The 20304-nt window shown below is 37.3% G+C and overlaps 1 protein-coding gene across 1 annotated transcript in view; it reads right to left on the bottom strand.

Moving 5' to 3' along the window:
• The window catches only part of TRIQK (triple QxxK/R motif containing), a 58528-nt gene that overhangs the window by 13257 nt on the left and 24967 nt on the right, over positions 1-20304 (bottom strand). The gene's annotated exons all lie outside the window — the stretch shown is intronic.

Raw genomic sequence — 20304 nt, 5'->3', positions numbered from 1 at the left:
TTGAAAACTTAGATTCAATATATTAAAAACATCTCACAGTCCAGCATTTTAAACAACAGCTACTCTGTCACACAGGGATTCAATCTGTGGAACAACCACACTTAACAAAGACAGTGACAGAAATAAGATCTGACAAATCAGTGTAGAACCTGTTACTCCAGAGTGACATCAAAATACATCTATGGATAGATATCCACCAGTACAATGTTTAATAAATTGTTCCATAGGAATCAGTCAGCAAATAAGTTGATTAAAGGTAGATTATACTTTTCCCTCTCATTGAAATCAAAACAAAAATTTCCATTAGAATTTTTCTTGCTTAGTCATCTCTAATTCACATATAAATGTGGAAGACAAGACATTCTGGTAAATGTAAAGGTTTGTAATTCTGAACTGGAACATTATTTGCAGGTATCAGAACTCAGAAATATGGAGATCAGTCTAAGTAAATGGTAATAAAATCATTGCTTGACACAGTCTGCTTGTAGAAACACATTACACAAAATCTTCTAGATTAACTTTCTTCAAGTTACAGGAACTATCTCTTGCAGACACAAAGAGTGCAGCCCAGGGCTTGATTACACTGAGTCCATATGAACTGAGTTCAGAGGAGGACATGTAAGCATTCCGAAATGGTAGAAATGGTAGAAATCATTTATCTCAACTTAATAACAAAGCATAGAACACCTGATATCTCTCAGGAATATTTCTGCTGTCTGAAAGGCCTCTTAATGTTGTATCATGAACTATTAACCATAGCTTCTTTAGGTTATCAGAAGTCAAGGTACAGATACAGTCACAAAAGGAGAAGAAAAAGAAGAACCTGTGAAGAAACCGCTCAGAAGCATACAGCCTCAGTACAACTGCTTTGGCTTTTTAAAGAAGTCCTTTTTATTTTTTCCCTCCTGATGCATACATATCTTTTTTTTTCTTTATGCCTAATTCCAAAGCTAAACCATAATGTTTAAAGCAGAGTGTTTGGCCTTTTTCAAATCACTAAATTCACCTATTTGTACATTATCTTTCATTACTGTTACAGTCAAATAGTTTAACCTTTCCTTTAAAACTTTGTCCAGTGGTTTGTACACAAAAATCCCATTTATCCAAGCAGATGTGATTTTATATTAATAATCAATAATGCAAACTTCTCATTTTATGGCCACCTTGAAAACTGGGATATTATTGTGTAGTGATGATATTCTGAAATGTGAGTGTCTCTTTCCAGTAATACACTGGATTCATGGAAATCCACTTCTGGCTTTGTCTGCTCCTTGTATTACCCTGCTAATACTCAATACAGAGATGGTCTGTGTAGCATAACGTGAATGCTGAACTCGCATTACAAATTTGCCTTCATTATATAATCTTTCCTCAGCCCTATGGATTATATATTGGGAAGGTCTCCATACTATTCTTTGGTCAGATATTATTCATTAAAGACTTGAAATAACTTAAAAATACTCAATAACAAATGGAAAAATAACTGAAACCATATGTATTAGGAATAAAAAAAAGGCAGCATATATCCACGGAAACTCAGAAGACAGAGTGAAGAAAGGATGACAGAAAGATGATTTATGTCAGAGGCTCCAATATATTCATATCCAGTCAATACATCTTACTAGCAGGACAGGACCACTGCACCATTATTTTTCAGAAGTCAGTAATATCTGATAATAGGATGCATCAGGAGTACAGTAATCTTTTAGAACAGCTGGAGAAAGACTTGCAGAAACCACAAAAATGGCTAAGTCATGAGATTACATCAGCCAGAGAAAGAATGATTTTCTTCTCCCTAAAGTCTCACACTCATACTTTTGCCATGAAATAGTTAAAAGATCTTTCAGAATTTCCATTACAAATGGCAGGAGTTTATTACTCATAAAAATACACTCCAGGCTGAAATTTGGCATAGATACACCCCAGCCTTGAATTTTTTGTTTGTTGGGAGCCAACTTTCTTAAGTGATGCAGCTGTTCTTACTTACTTGTGAACAAACTATAGAAATGTATCAATCTGAAATGTTTTAAGCATGAAAAATATCTTCATTTAGAACTATATAACTGACAAGCACTAAGTTCAATCTCAGTTCTCATAATTCAGGTTTGCTGCTCTTCCATCAGGGGTAAACGAAACAAGACAGTCAGAAATTTCCCTTCCAGTGATGCAACAGTATTAGATAATGAAGATTAGAAAGCCTGATAAGGTCCACTAGGAATGGGACAAAAGTCAGGTAGTAAAACACACCTTCCTTTCTTCCCATTGCCCATTCTCCCTCCTCTTCCCCACAGCTCAAGTGCAAAGGTGACATGAGCAGGGGCAAATATTGCATAGAAGACCCAGTCTGTGAAATACATGTATTGGTAGAACCATGTTTATTCATCCAAAGCTTACTGGTGCTCTTTACTTGGTTTCTGGCACCCTACTATTCCTTATTCCAGTATCATGGCTACAGCTAAGACTGGATTCTATTTACCTAGAGAATACTTCCAGATTTATATTAAGTCTGTTATGAACAACTAACCCTCCTATAACAACCAGGCTATTTCAGTGATGACTCTACAACTGGTAGTTCTCCAAATCCATGCACCTGCCATTAATTTACCACTCTCCTTGCTAAATGTAATAGCCAAAAGGAAAAAAAAATAGAGTAGGGAAACAGTCTGAGTCCATCAAGTGCAAAAGTTTAAAAAGGGCATCTGTGGACTTCTTTGTAATGAAAGCCAGATTCAGCAATCGTACTAAATGACTCCTAAAACATGTGAACTTTCTGAGGCCTTGGGAAAGACATCTGCACTACAGGACTACAAAGAACAATGAAATGCAAAGCTCCTGTCACGTGAATACTGATCATTACCACCTGGAAAACAAGCAGAAAAAAGTAATACAGGCTCCCTACAGCTTCCCTTCTTTTGGGCTTGCAATTTCAACCAGTTGGGATAAGTATATTCACACTCTCAATGTCTTCTATTTTTATCTCACTTATCCTGCAAGCTGTCTTGTACATTTATCTGTCAGAGTCATCAGTTTAAGCTATTTCTTCTTCTCAGGAAGTGATCATCAAAGCCAGTTGAGACAGACTCATCAGACAAAGCCCCATTTGTCTGCTTTATCTGATGCCTATCTGAGACATCAAGTTTTCCTGATGGAATATATGAAGGCAAGAAGAAGCCAAAAAGATACCACTGGAAGATTTCCAGACCAAATCTTACTTTTCTTATTAAACATAATCCTTACCTCTTTGACTAGTCATTATTGTTATCAATTTGTCATCTCTTCCCTCGAACTCCAAACTCTAGTGCCAGCTTCCCTAAACTTTTTTTATAACTACCATTATTTATTTATTTATTTTTAAACAAATACACTAATTTTTTCCTTTTTCAGGTCCACCACTTCCTTTCTATTTTTAAGGCCAAAGACTTAAAGTACTCCATGATAAGGCAACTATTTTTACTGACTGCAGTTCTCTGCTTGTCCTGCTTCCTGACAGTGCCTCCAAAGACCATCCACCTCCTCATCCAGTGCCTGAAGTAGCCTTTGCCGGTCAGAAACTCTACAGAGCTTGCCTGGCACCTCCTCCCTTCCTTCCATCCTTCTTTTCCACTCCTTTGGTGGCAAAGTGACCTCAGTGGCACCTGAAGTGAGCTGTGCCATGTTTACAGATCCTGTTTGGAAAACTTTCCTGAGATAGAAATGAAGACTATTTTACTAGCTGCAGGATTAGAACAGGGTGAAGATAAGGGAGCTTTTTAGTTACTGAAACAGCTATATTGTGAAAAATTACAAAGGGTGCCTCCTTCAGAGTGGATATTAGAGATTCATACAATATACAAAGTGAGTTTGTTTCTCTTCATGTAACTAGGAATAAAAATCTATGAATTTTACAAGACTTTTTAAATTTAACTCTGCTTACAAGGGAAATTGAGATCCCATAATATATTGTGATCAGAGATGACCTGATCTTTTATATTTAGTACTCTTTTTAATTAAAACCTCCAATGGCATGACGATAAATGCAAAAAAAAAACTAAGTAATATGTATAAGTTAGGCAAGTTATTTAGGTTCTAGATTAATTTTGTTGTGCATACTACCTGGCACTTTCACAGAAATATTGCAAAACACTGTCCCTCTGCATACATACCAAGCTCCTTCATACATGCAACTGAGAATGCAGGATGTTGAGCACTGTATGACAGAAAACTGCCCACATTTAGGATTGTGTTTAAAGATGCTGCTGTTTAAGACACAACCTGAAAAAAATCTACAGAATAACTTCACAAGGAAAAAAAATTGTATTTCCAACCCTTTTAGATATTTACTCTTTCATTCTAACAATAGCTCATTACTGGAATTGAATAACAGACTAAAGACTGCCTCTCTGCTTTTCAATTCATCAGGCTTAAGCAGAAACACGACTGCATCTTTGGCCTTTGTTGATGCTGCTGTCCAAGCTTATTATCATATGAATATCTAGTTATTGTTTTATAAATGTTCACATTTCAGGAGCTCCCTGCTTTCTTTTCTCTCAGCAGACTTTACAATATCCACCTTCATTATCATCATGTGGCAGCATTGCTCTTCGCCTGCATTTGCTACTTTAAAAATTAATGCACTGCTATTTTCTGAATACTGTACTGCGTAAGCTGCTTATGAGTACATTATGCTATCAAGCAAGCACATGCAGAAAAGCTTCCTAAACTGTTATTCTTTCAATGAAAATACAGCTGGTTCTGCTTCAAAGGCACTTCTTTTCACCTGCAAATGGACTTGCTTCTACACTTATTCCTCAATTCATTGTCTTTTATTTGTGTCTGCAAATCTTTAATTGCCTTTAATTAGAAAGAAGTAAATTCAGAGCTTTAATCTTGCAAATACATTCAATCATAATTCTGTCTGGGATGAATACCAGGTTCTATTCACTGACTGATCTTTATAACAAAGGTATATAAATTTATTGTCCGTTTATATAGACCACATCAATTAAGCCACAATGGAAAACCAAATAGATAAGAGTCAAAATATTTGAAATGAGAACTGTGCAATCTAAATTTAATTACTCAGACAAATAATTTGAAGATGAGTTATTTACAGCATGCCAAAAAACCTGACAGATAGTTAAATTTTTTAATCACGCTACAGATTTAAAATTCCTTTCAACACTTTCAGTATAATTTGTAACAACCAACAAACTGCTGTCCTGAATCTTTCTGTGCTGGTATTATAGTCATACTCAGAAAATTAGTAAGATGTTTTCCATACATTAGCAGTCCATTTCATATGTTAAAGTACTGCTTAAGGATCAATAAAACTACAACTAGAGGGTAAATTTTAGTTACCAGTAGCAGTTTAACTAAAGTACCTTACTGTAACTGATACTGAAAACCATACTAAAATACATACATATCTAATTAGAAACTAAAGACAGATTGTGGTAAGACTTACTGACAAACTGCAAGTGTGAAATCACACACCTAGTTAAGCTGAAATCAATTGGTTTATCGTGATTATTGATATGAATTAGTGAAGGTTCCAGGAACCCTCCACAAAACCCCACAGAACAAACAGAACAAGAAAATGGACGTCTGGTCTTTTCAGGGTTTGACTTCAAGCATCCCATCCTCTTACCTGCAGTAACAGGGGTAAGGGAGAATTAGATCTCATTAGCATGGAAAAAGGCCCAGGATGGAGGAAGGTTCAGTCATGCCATCCTCCACAACCTTCCTATATGCAAGACACAGAATATCGCACCCATTACACCTGAGTTCAGTTTTAGGTAATTGCTAGTCTAGGTCTCTCTTTAACTCCCACAGAGAGACTTCTCCAAAGAGTGAGTGACAGCAGCCTAGCACAACCTAAAGAGCTCCCTGGTGCTGCCTGTTTCACTGTCAAGAACAACTAGAGATGTTCAGAACCCAAATCAGGTGGGTTGGCTTCAACTCTAAGGTTAAGGCGAATAAATATGAACCAAGGAAATAGTTCTAAGGGATAAACAGAGAATAAGAACCAGCTCCTACATGAGTTGATTCAAGACGTTACAAACACAGCCAAATTATCTTTGAAGTAATTATCTTTTGTATTATAAGTACTATAGAGAGAAAATCCCAGAGCTACAAAGGGACTGTGAATTGCATTGAAAACAACAGCCTGAATTCCATCCCTGCCCAGCTATGAGGTGCTGGTTCCAAGCCAGTTAGCTATGCCTGTGCTACAGATTCCCTGCACTCTGTACCATAATTAGCACACTGCCTCTTCAGAACCGCTCCCCTGTACCAGCTATGGTCCTGCTTTAAGCTACAGTCTCAGGGGATAGGCTAGAAGACATTCCTGGGGGTCCTATGATCCATCCCTCTGCTCAGAACAGAGCCAGTTTTTAAACTGCATTCAACCTGAAAGTCAGCTCCAGTGAGTCTGGGAGCAAGTCTAGCTGAGCTTATCCAGCTGAGTTTTTAGTATTTCCAAAGGTAGAGATTCCACAACTTCCCTAAGAAACTCTTCCCAACATTTGGTCATCCTTCTAGTAAAAATATTTTTCACCTACCTACTGAGAATATTCATATTCTAACTTGCCTTTTGTCCTACCATTGTGCACCTTTGAGAAAAGTTAGGCTTCACCCTGCCGGTGGCCTCAACCTAGTAAGTATTTGTAAACAGCAATAACATCTCAGCTTTCTCTTCTTAAAGCTGTAAAGACAGCTCTCTCAGCCTCTTCTTGTACATGCTGCACTCCAGATAGACATCCTGACCCTTCACTAGATGTATGTCCAGGTCCTCCTTGTTTTCTTCTGCATGTGCATGGCACTTGCCTTTTTCAACTATCAATCCCGTGGAACCAGCTGAATGGCTGACAGCTGAGAGAGAATTTAATCATAAAATCACATTGCCTGACGTACCTTAATGCCACTCTTGCAATGGAACTAAATGCACCCAAGGAATTCCATAGGGTCTGTAAACAGCAAGTCAGTGGACTAAAAGGTTCAAATCAGTTTGCACTACCACCAATTCCCTAACTTTAGAGTAGTTTGTTTTTTAGTAGGAGTAAAGGCAAGCATTTATTTTCTTACATGCCCTGGGATGTAAGAAAAACTGAGTATGAGCTCAAAACTGAGCTCTATCATCTCATACATAGCAGTACAACTTTTCTTTAAGTGCCTTTCTAAATGCCAGCAAGTTAGGTGTCTGGCATGGGGAAAGAAGTGTTTTCTAAAGTGCTTTGTAACACCATCAAAAACCACAGAAGTACCTACACACCTACCTCCTAAAGTGCATGAACAAGTATTTAATTCTATGATCTTTGAGAGATTTTAATTCAGTCATTGTATACTCACTGAATAATAGAATTTATTTCAATGAGGTGAAACTCTGTGAAACTCTACTCTCACAGAACACATCTTCAACATGCCTGCTTCATTCTGAAAATAACTATTTATTTAATTTAGAATGTTGAGGAACCTCAGAAAAACAAGGTTCCATGGGAATTTCAAGCCTAACTTCAGTAAAAATCAGTTGGCAAACTACACAGCAGTAACAGTTTTATAACCGCTATCTGAGAATTGCCAACACAGCTCTAGCTCACACCTATGGAAACAAGATCAAGCTCTCAAGTATTTATTATTGTGTTTTGTGTTATGAGTGTCACACAGATAAATTCAATGACCATTCTTTTCCTGAGAAGCAGAAGTGAGATTTTCTTCTTTTTAATTGCTGCGATTCCAAAGAGTGTTTTTGGAGTTCTAGGTTAACAGGAAGATTTTTATATGTCTTATACCTACACAAGACTGTGTCTGTACTACGAAAAGGCATAAAAACCTCCCACAGCCTCTCAATTTTATTCAAGTTTAATGGCAGCTCAAATCACTGACCATTTTTCAATCTTGAGAGACGGAACAGCTTGACACTAATAATACATTTGCAAAGGACACATCATCATTTAACACAACATTAAGTGCTCAGGGACAACTTTTTACTGTAGACACAATGTGCTCTGAGCTCAGGGTTGACATTCAATGCTACGAAGATAATCCAACCAGTCATTCATGAGGGGTAAATTAATTTTCAAGCAACTATATTTCAGCTTTAAGCCAACAAGAAGGATGCATTAAAATGAATAACTTCATTTTATGCTGCATACAAGATTTAAAAACCTCAAAATATAATGCATTCTTAAGTACATCAAAATATACCCATTTAATTATTGCTATCTTTCCCTGATTCCAAACCAGAAGTCTGGTAATATTTGTTAAATATAGTATTCTGACTGAAAGCAGAAAATCCCTCAAATTTTCTATGAGTTGCCATGAAAAGCAGCTTTTAATTTAAAAATTGGTTCACATTTAAAATTTGTACTAGCCATACTTGGATTGTAACAAGTAATTAAGAACATATTTAAATTAGCACCTTTTCTGATACTTAGGGAATATTTTAAAAATCTATATAACTATTTAAGAAAATAAATTCAGGAAACCAATTATTAATAATGTACAGAACAACAAACCAAAAACAATAAATCAGCTAATTATTCAGGAAATTTGTTTTCAATACCTGTAGAATATACTCAATTAACTGTAAGACTATAATGAAAGATCTGAAGAACAACACTAAAAATATTGATGCTTACTACTACTATTTGATAGGCAGTCCTTTTGAATTCCTTTCAGTGCTAAACTATCTGTTGCAATCCTGTGCTTAAGTCCAACAGGTGCATACCTACAGCCATTAAACAGTACTGGCTCCAAGTAAAAGGAGCCTCCACACACAGGATGGCAGCTCTTCAATTAACCTCTCCAACAATCTTGTTAGCATTTCCTACTCAAACAGACAACTATGAAAACATTAAATACCTTTCTTAAAAATAAATTAACACAATTAATTTGAAACAGATCAACTGTACCTGGGTGGGCATTTAGCTTCTTTCCTCTCCACCTACATAATATATACATACCTTACTTCCTACATGTTGTTTTGAGTACATTTGTACAACTTTGCTATGGAACAACTGCTTGCAGTTACACTTTCATATAAACATCCACATTTTAGTATAAATTCTGAAAATGAAGAAAGCAAACCAAAACTACTACTGCAGAGACTATTTACAAGAGCACATAGTAACAGTTCAAGAGAGAATGGCCCCAAAATTGAAAGAGAGTAGGTTTAGATTAGATATTATAAAAAAAAAATTTCTCTGTTGTGAGGGTGGTGAGGCTGGAAAAGGTTGCCCAGAGAAGTTGTGGATACCCCATCCCTGGAAGTGTCCAAGGTCAGGCTGGATAGAGCATTGAGTAACCTCATCTGGTGAGATGTATCTCTGCCCATGGCAGGGGATGGATCAAGATGAGGTCCCTTCCAACACAAACCCTTTTATGATTCTGTTAAGTATTCACTATCAATACAATTAAAAGCCACATTTTTATCAGACAGTTGATGAGATGATTTTTGGGGACCAGAAACTATTGTACTATTTCTTTGATTATAAGAGGTGCGGAAAAGGCAGCATAAGGTGTGGTAGGAGAGACACGCAGAATACAATGAGTCTTTCTGCCTCTGATTCAGGCTGCACCCAGCTGCAATTTGGCTTACACTGACTTTATTAATGGTTGGCTGCAAACAGAGGAAATGTGATATAGCCCCCTCAAAAGTGGAAGCAGATCTTATTGGTATCTTTTATCTTTTCTTACATATTCAATCAGTCTGCCTGTGACTCTACTCACTGTTATAAAGCCTTTCTCTAAGATTATTGCATAAGCATTTCTTACACTTAGTTTGTAGGTTGAATATTTATGCCACAGTTAAGAAACTTGCCCTTCTTCTGTTGTATTTTACTTTGTTTTCCCAAGACATTTCCTTGATTTCTAAAATTTAGTTTAAATTTACCTCTCATACTGGTATAATTCACAGACTAAAATCAGCATCGCACTGCCAATTAAAATACTGGGTCCAGGCCACTCTGGATCAACTAGTAACTATTGAGAACAGCTTTCATATCAGTTTGGTACCCATCTTACAATAGCTGAAAATACATATATCTCTAGTTTGTTTACCAGAATGCATTGACAAGATCAAGGTAAATGGCACCTCTTCCTCTTCCCCATCAATGCTAAGTTTGCTACTCTATCAGAGAAGAAAATTGAACTGATTTGACAAAACACATTGGCTGTTTCTGATCTCCCTGTTGGACTGTGGATCCTTACAAGAAACTGTCCCTATGTTGAAGAGCTTACTGTGAAGGATGAGGAAGATGCAATCAATAATTTATGAATATTATATGTTCCATCTGTCTGCTTGTTACTGTGATGTTGGCTTTATAATTACCAGAGGTTAGCTCCAATAAACACTGGCCTGTGCTTAGGCAGGAAGGTAGGAAAATACTACTAATAGTTCTCTATTGACAGCACTTAAAGACAAAAAAGGAAAATACAGAGACTGAAAACCAAGTCTTCCTGTTCAGTTGCCCACAATCAAGCACATCCATGTAACAGATGTTCCACAAAATATTTTCTCTGCTCTTCTTATCTCTGCAACTCCAGAGACAGAAATTTCTACCAGTGTCTTATATTAATTATTGTCTTTTGACCTTGAACAGAACAGAAGCAACTAAAATCACTAAATCAATAAAGGAGAAGTCAGATACTCACTGGGTTATGTTTTTAGGAAAAAATTCAACATATATATGATTCTATATGTATATGATTCTAGCACCAGGATCAAAAGGATCCTGGTCAAAAGGATGCCACCTTTCTTCATTCCTCACTGAAGAAAATCTGTTCAGCAGCCCTAGCCTATATGAACTGTCAAGAAATTCTTCCAAACCACATCACTGGCATTAAGCAAGACCAAATCAACCAGTGCCTGAAAAATTTCTTCAATAACAGTAATTTTAAACTTCTTCCTAATTACTCTGGTGTGCCAGACAACACTACTAAGTCATTACCAAAAATGTTTGCTGAATAAGCACCACATCACCAAGGACTGTAGCAACACTATTAAACCATCTGGATAAAGAGTCACTGGTGTTTCAGGAGAGGAGGCTGTCTCTCTGCTGTAGTTGACAACACACTACCTGACATGTCCAACCTTATTAGGTGACTGGGGCCAGTCCTTGGGGCATGACACAGGGACTGTGTCATGTGGGACTGTGGCACCACAAGAACCTGGAGTCATCCCTTCTCCCACATCTGATGCTTCTCCACAAGCACCCTCCAAAGAGGCACAGACATCCCCAATAATATCTCACTAACCTTTCTGCTGTGGGGCTTTGCTTAAAGGAGGGATGGTGACAACTCGTCCAGGAAGGGGATGACACAATCTGTCACCCACAGCTTCTTTTTCCCAACAGGAACAGAGAGGACTTGGAGGTGGTATGGAAAACCTGAGCAACTCAGGGAGCAGATGAGGCCACATGAAACATAAAGAGGACTTTCACTGCAAACATCACATCACATCTGTTTCTATCAGCTTCAATTCTCTGTTCTCACACACAATAGGATGGCACTATTTGAACAGTATTAAAGCACGTTTCTGATTTTATGAGAAGCAAACAAAGCCTTGCAGTAAACAAAGATTAACAAAGTCACATGATGAACCAGAGACAGAGCACCAGAGACTATACACCTCAGGAAAAGTTAGGGCCACTTCTCTGTAACACCTGTTTTGTTGGGCAGAAATCCCTTTAAACGTTAACCTGAGACTTTGCTGCTGAGTTTACATTAATTCACCACTGGTCACAACTTGCTAAGGAAAATCTTCCCAGGTCTGAACCAAACAAAGCCTGGAGCTAGAATTTAAGGGGAACAGATTAAATTTATCAATTTAGTACAAGGGATAGGATTCATGTCATTCACTTAGGAGCAGAAAACCTGCAAGAGCTGAGGGGGATATCCTATGAATAATCACAACCATGCTTGGAAAATGAAAGGAAGAAAACATCTGAGTAAGGAGACCTGCAAGAAGTCAAGCACTGTAAAAATGGCAAAACTGTGATTCTGAATACCTTAACTTCTGATCCAGTGTCTTATCCAGTGGATAATGCTTTTCTCACAATTGAAAATAAATAGAATGCTCTCTGCCAAGATACAGAGATTCATTTCTTACTAAGAAGTCATATCATTCTGGACCAGCTATATATAACAAAGCCATCCCAAAATACAAAGTGTAATTTATTAATTCTGCTTAAGGAAAAGGTTTCCAGTAATACTGACAGCATTTGCAGTTCTTACTTCATTGAAGCACATTGCAAAGGATGCTTCGTCAGACCTACATATCACTGTCACTCCACAAGTCAATGCATTGACAGTCGTAGCAGAGGTGGATGTCACAGGATACTGGGAAAGTGATTATGTAAGATAGAAAAGCAGATTTTTGGAGTCTCACTCCAGCAATGCAGAAATCAGAAGCTTTTAATGGAATTAGCCAAGAAGGGAACATCTCTTATACACATCACCATTATCCCTTGAGATCCTAAAATTACTTGTGAGGAATAATCTCTACAACTCACTCATAATTTTAGCATGCCTAAGAACCACATGTCTTCAGTTCACCCGTAATTTAAACTTCTTTCCTTCAACAGAAACACTACCTGACAGGTCTTAACTAAAATTGAATGACAGCAATAGCAGCTTACTTAAAAGTGTAAAGGAAATCCATATTTATGAGCACCCAGAATAATGGTTTATGGACCCGAGAACTAAAGGTGTAATAATGTCTTGAAGGCATATTAGGAGACAGAATTTTACCTTCAAGAGTCAAACCAGATTTCTGTCAGTGATGAGATGGGTATTAAGATAATAGGACAGAGGAGCCTGGATAACTTTTAAATTTAATTTTTCAGACCTTCAACTCCATCCTTTTCCCTTTCTGAAGGGTCACAGAAAAGGAACTACAGGTGTGTGTATAGTTAAACAATGGCATCTTACTCCTAACTTTGGGACTGGACTTACTGCCTGACAGGTGAATGTCTGGAATCCTTCACAAATACTGCAGTCTAAAATACACAGTGAAGAATAACTAGGCTTTACTTCAAACCGTCTCTTTGGAAATACAATTTTGTCAGGTAACTTATATGCTTAATTTTTTCCAATAACTGACATCACAGTGATAGTAATGATTTTATCTGAAACCTTTTGATTATGTTTCACCATGTGCATCAGGATCACTGCTCTGTTGATATTTTAATGAATAAATCAGTTGGTTTCAGTAATAGCCTTACTTTGAACATCACTATATTATAAATTATTTAAATGGTGAAAGGCATGTATTAGGGCAATCTATTCAAAGAATCAAGGGTTACTCCCAGTATCCTTTTTTCCAAATCTTTAGTCCACAGGATGATCTTTTTAGTATGATGTCTTGTAGGAAACATACAAAAGATGGAAAGACTGTTTAGGAAAAAATTCTACCATCTGGAAAACTATTTGATTGTATCAGATAAAGCATGGAGCTGTCTTCTATTCCTGAATCTTTCATAAAACTACTGTATGACCTTGGGAACTCTCTTTTCCTTGCAAGACTTTGGTACTCATCAAAAACTCTTGAGATCATAGTCTAATGGTATAATAGAAGTAAAAAACACTCATGAATGTTATCTATTGGAGATGATTCTCCGATGGCCTATATTAATTTTAAGGATTTTAAAATTACATTTACAAATATAATGAGAAATAATTAAACAAGTACCTGAAAAAGCAACTGAATCTGCAACTGACCCTTAAATTCAATTTCTTATTCATTATAAATGTGTGTTAAATATTTATAAACCCATGGACAAAGCAGTCTCAGTTTCTGGAATTAAAAGCATACAAAATTAAACAGAATTAAACAGACAACTAACTTTTAGCTATGCTTGGTTCCTCATATGTATGTGGACATTGCTCTGATCACAAAGGTCCTATGTGCCACCCCCTGCATTCCCTTGATGAAGTCCCTCTGTCTAGAGTCACCTAATGTGGTCTAGCATGTGACACAAGACACAGCATATCAGCCATGCACCATTAGGTGGCCAGTGATTTGTTCTTAGTTCAACTTCTGTGAGAGTCCTGATGCAAACCATCAGCACAGAGGAAGCCCCATCTCCCAGGCACTGATCTGTGCAGATGAGACTTTATTTGTAAACTCTCTGAATGGTCCTCTATTGGCATTCCTCAATCTGGCTGATTCTGTTCTTTAAACACACCAGAAAGGACACTTTCATTATACATAACATGCAGAATGAAAAATAGTCAATACATTTCTTTTTCAAAGTAATTTTTCAGTTCTTTGCAACCTAGAGGTTTGTCTCACATTTGGAATGAAACTCTTCTCTGAATGTCTCATTTTGCAGATAGATAAATAGGTAGATACAAGAACACACAACAACAACAAAAAAAGCCACACACCCTCCCTATGGCCCAGACATAACGTCACTTTCAGTAACACAACGTCACTTTCAGTAACAATATGGTCCTTGCGACAGACATGCTTTTCCTAGAGCCAAAAAAAAAGCCACTGAATCTCATTATGTCAGTTCTAAAAATTTAGCAAAGGGTTTTTGCAAATGCAGAGTAGACAACACTAAATTATTAAAACAGTATTACTACAACATTTGAGATCAAACACTGCTCAAATAGCAGTCCTAGTTGACACACCAGTGTGATATGTTAGTGACCAACAGTCCTCATACATACGTGTCTTCATCGCTTTCCATTCCAGGTGTTTACTCTGCTAAAACCCAGTCGAGCCAAAGTATCAACCTATTCCAAGATTTACTGAGACCAGAGCTCTTCCAATGTCCCCCACACTGGTGAACACTTCCAAGATATGAGCAATTCTATGGGGAAGATTCCAGTAACTGCTGCGCACCTGCATGAATTTCTTTCAAACTGTGATAAACTAAGTTAAAATAATACTTGGCAAATTACTGGCTTTACATATGCTGTGTAATAAATAGGTGGAGAAAGAAAACTCCACCTAAAGAAAGCATCTCAGTCAGTGATATCTGCAGTGGAGATAGAACATATTACCATGCCCTTACTCCACTACCTGTGGTGCATGCTGTAAACTGTTTGAAAATCTTCCTTTTTACTTACTAAATAAAATATGTTCTTAGGTTCCTAGTCAACCTACAGACACCATGTGTTTTTCTTTTCTGTCACTCCCTGGAGATGAGCTAATTGCTAGAAGTATGTGGTATGAGCTCCTTTTAGTTTCCTACTGAGATTTTTTGATGACAAAATACCCGTGTCACATCCTGCCATTGGGACATGCTGTAACAGCTAGGACCAATGGGCAACACAGGAAAGTCCTGTCTAAGATGTACAACTGGGGATCCTCTGATAAACTGCACACTATACTTACTACTAGACTGTTAGTTACTGCACTTCTGTAATACAAAGAACAAAAAGTGCAGCAACACCAAACATACACTCAACAATTTATTAAAAAGTCCCCAAAACAAACAGAAAAAAATGATGCTGTGGAAATATTGTGATAGCTTCACCACACTGTGTTGAGAGCACAGGCACTAAAAAACAAAGTTTAGTGTTATGATCAAAATGTGTTCCTTCTCTCTCATCTCTCTCCTTTCAGCATGAATTTCATGTTCTCTCCAAAAGAAAAAAAAAAAAAAAAAAAAGGAAAAACCAGTGAAATTCAAGATTATGTTGTCAGCTCTCCTGAAATCTTGATTTTGGTAAAAATATTCAGTATTAATTTCTCCACAAGAAAAACTTCAGTTAGAAAGTTATGGTAATCCTTCCAAATGCATTCTCTTGCTATAAATATCTATGAAAGCTGCTCCACTTCACAGTGAAACTTTGTCCATATGGAACATATGACTAGGAAGGACTTGGTGAACTACTGAAATCCAGTGCTTTGCTAGAGAAAGCACATGTATCATGCTGTTTTCTTTAAAACTGATCACAGAAAATGATCCATTGGAAAACAAGTTAGAACTTTCAGTTTTGGAGGTTTTTGGGGGGGAGGGGGGGGCTGTTTGGTTGTTTCATATTGTATTTTTTTCTTTAGTCTACCAATATAACATTATCCAAGACGCTCAATCTCCTATTGGTAAGAAACTGCCTTCTGTTTCCTATTATGTTTCTTTATGAACAATTTATACAGTTATGGACTGGATATATATGGACTGTGTCTTTCCCATGTGTTTACTTTGGAAGTTCCAAAAGGAACCGTATTTGTCTTAATTCATGTTCAGTTGTGCTAAACAAGGCTCTTCTTGGTCTTCCCTAGTAGTTCTTTCAGCATTTCTTCACTTCCAATTCATCTTTCTTAAACACAGATGAGCAAAACAGTACTCAATACTTCAAACTCACTGTCCCCAGTACCCTATTTAATGGCTTTAATATCTTTTATCATTACTTTAAATACATACAAGGATGAAGTACACTTTTTTCATGACCATGAGTAATCACTAGGAGCAAGGGAACCTTTCCATTAAGATTTCCAGCCAATGAATTGATATCACTGGTGGTGAACTTGCTGGTCATCAACGTCCACAGTTGATACCACTTTGGCCATAAACAACAAATGGTGAAGAAATATAATTAGCTTTTCCAGCACCAAAATGTTATTGATTTTATCTTCACATTTATGGATTGGATTTTGCTCTCAGTTACAAGGATAAGCATCTGAAATAACTGCTAAATTCAGTAGTGTGATACCTGTCCCAAATTTCCACCACGAGAAAACCCAACCTTCCTACTCATGGTCTCTTGACTGTAGGAAGTGTTTCCCTGCAGACTAAAAATTACCTGAAAGGTAGCTGAATAAAGCAAAAAAAAAAAAAAAAAAAAAAAAAAAAAAAAAATTAACACTAAACTATACTTTTAATTTCTCTTTTTTCATCTGTGACAGAAATAAGATGAGGAAGACAACCCTCTGTGGGATACATTTTTTCTGCTTTTGTAAGAGCCAAAATGTTTTATTCTACCTCTCCAAGGAATACATGAAAGCATTTCCCTCTTTGTCCTTTCACAATAATTACTCATTAGAATTTGGTAATTTTCTCTACACACACATGAGTTATATTTTTTTCTTCCATTAAATCATTTGGATAGAAGCTCTTCCATGGAATATATATGCTACAAGGTCTGTGGTTTTCCAAGCTCTCTATCAAGACACATAGAGCCTCCTGTATCACAGACATGAGTTTTTCTTGTAACTCTACCAATCTTTTCCATCTGGTATTGTACTTAACAGGTGGATTTTCTGAGACACTTCACACTATGAAGTATGTTAAGGATTGTACCTTCAGTTCTATTTGATTTGCAATTTATTCAATGTTTCTCTCTGTGCATTCTAGTTTGCACAGTCCTCATCTATTCCAGAAAAGACAGAGAGGACAGCAGCCGATCTTTTCTGTAAAAGTATTTCTTCAGAGAGAACTCCACTAGTTGAGGGTTGCCATTTCCCTCCACTTCTTTCCACTGCTCAGTGGGCAAAACACTACTGCACTACACCTGAACATTATGGAAAAAGCTGTGCCAAAAACAGCACTGCATTCAGGTTTTGTTATGCTTTCCACACGTAGGAAAGGCAACATCATTGCTCACTGAAGACAGTGTAAAATACCTCTAAAAATACGTGGATTTAAAGTATTATAGTTATTATTCAGAAAGTAACACAGCCTGTAGGCCTGGTCTGACCTACAGAGGCCACTGGATTGAGATCAAAACTGATTCTGAGAAACTGAGGGAAATTAACACAGGGCACGAATCCTTCTTACGCTTCCTAATCTGTTCAATCTTCACGTTAGATGGAATAACAACTCTTCCTAAACTCAGCTGACATGCGGCTTGGCTTTGCAAAGTGTTCAACAGAAATACTGGCTTATGGCACTTGCTGGCCTGAGTTTTGCCACACCAGTTCCAGCAGTGTGCTGTCCTGGCTTTGATGTGTAATAGTTGGTGCAAGCAGCCAGATGATGAAGGAGATCAGGGAATTCACTCAACTCACAAACTGCTCAGCACATGTTTTACTTAAAGCTGGATCAAAATGGCATACAAACAGCTCTGCCATCCCAGAGGATGGTAGACTATACACTGTGACATGGTGGCAGGAACAAGGAGAGAGAGGTAGGCGTTTTTAAAGGTCACTTTGTAATGTTGAACTGTACCCTCTGAATATCAGGTTGCAGGTGCACCAATATATTTAGACAACATGAACAGGAACTGGAATTAAAGAGCATGCTCACTCCAATTGTTACAACAGTTTCTGACACATGTGTCCACTGTCACTCTCTCCCAAGTAATTCCTACACATGGCTTAAGAAGGAACTGAAAATTGCCTGGAGCAATTTTCTATAAGCAGAGTGCAAGCAGCCACTCTGTTTTAGGGATAAAAGAGTTTAACAGTACTATCAGGGTTATCTGACCTCTGTGCCAGAAAGCAGTACAATTCTTGCTTAACCTACAAGTGCAGACATGAATCATCAGCCCAAACTCTCACCATTCATCTGTTAGAACAGAAGCCTGTGGAGATTATTCTTACACATCTCCACTAAGTGCCTGCAAAAGGCCCCATTTACATTCTACTCTAACTTAAAACTTCTCCCTGCTCTTCAGTTCACAGTGACTGCAGGTCTCTCAGGCCAGGTCCAAACTGACAGCTCAGACTCGTTCTGCCTGTGATATGAACTGGTAAGGTGCAAGCAGGAGATGCATTGCCACAGTACACAGCATCATGGCCAGGTTAATTAGTGCTGATAAGAGACAGGTCAAGTCAAGGACTGTGCTCAAGAGGCCCATAGCTGAAGGGTTTAATGCACAGTGTGAGCTCAGACTTACTCAAAACAGCTTCAGTAAATCCGGGCCTTTTACCAGTATGCTGTAACCTTGAGCTGAAGGGACTATGTCTAATGCTGAGACACTGTTTCACTCCATATGCTAGTTCATTATCCAGCTCCTCTCTGTTTTGACTGCCAACAAATAATGATGTTTTTCAACACTTCTCCACTAGGAACTGAATGCACAAACATCGCATCATAAATGCCACCCAACATCTGCCAGGCAGTTACCATCTTCCCATGACTATCACCTAGGCTGAACCTGAGCAAGTGATTTACTGACAATCTGTGTCACATCCTCTTACCTATCACACCCTAGATCATCCAAACACCAATGCTTATGAATGGCCCAGAGGTATTAGGTTAAAATATCACAAGAAATTATTTCTAACAAAAAACCTCCCTATGTATTCTAAAATTATTGTTACTTATGTTATGTAAAACCAAATATTGCAACTGAGGATATCAGTTTTGGTACAAATCTTACATCACCAATGCAAATATGCTGATAATGGTAAGATATTCACAGAAAATAAATGAACGAAAAGCCAGGCTTTTCCACTTTGCCTAACAGGCAGTCAAAATTCTTGAAAATACTATTGCTTATTCTATGAGTTATTCTAGAACAGTTCAGTAGCTTAGCTGAGCAAAATTCCCTCAGCAAAATTCCCTGGTCCCATAGTGAATAGGGTATCTATGTAACTGAGATAATGACAAGGACCAGATTTCAAGTAAAGTATTTAAAAAATTAAGCAACAGATTAGTGACTTGCCTTATATTATCTGCAAATTTATTAAGTGAAACCAGAATGCTCAGTCAGGGGAAATTATTTGTTTTCCCACATTCTACTTATTGTAGAGCTCTCCATTCACTTCATGGTGCTTTTCTGTACTGATTCAGCATACTACACGAATGAAATATCTGAAAATAACTTTGAATGTGTGAATACTTTCAACAGTGTTTATTTTAATTAGCCTTAACCATCAAATAAAAAAACTAGTCACATGATGTTTGAGATTTCTGTAACTGTAATTCAAATCAAGAAAATGCCTTTTCTTATTTTCATTCTAGCAGTTTGAGCTTCCTAAGACCATTCTCCTTCTGCCCTATAAGTTCTTTTCTTATCCAACACTTTAAGCCTGCAAGCAATATGCAGAGCTGAGCAGACAATCCCATAAATAGTTCAAGACCTTGAAAAGCACAATGTAGCCCGTTCCTAATTTTCTTCCAAAATAAGGCATAATACAAGCAAAAGCTTCCACTGAAAAGGAAAATATTTTTAATACAATCCAGTTACAGAAATCCATGACAACACGCAATTAATGGACTGCATGATAGCAATCGCTAATGTCATTCATTACATTCAATTTATTACAAAAGCCAGATGACTATTCTGTGGTCATGCTTTTCCTGAACATGGACATCTAACACATTCTTTCAAGGCCATGAAAAGGTGCAATACCTGATGAACTATGTAATGCACATGGTCACATCCTGAAGCATGAAATACAAAAATCCCTTCAGTTAAACCTCTTGA

The sequence above is a fragment of the Molothrus aeneus genome, chromosome 1, assembly GCF_037042795.1.
Source record: "Molothrus aeneus isolate 106 chromosome 1, BPBGC_Maene_1.0, whole genome shotgun sequence".
Classification (NCBI taxonomy): domain Eukaryota; kingdom Metazoa; phylum Chordata; class Aves; order Passeriformes; family Icteridae; genus Molothrus; species Molothrus aeneus.
The sequence above is the reverse complement of the archived record's forward strand: the minus strand, read 5'-3'. Positions and strand labels throughout refer to the sequence as shown.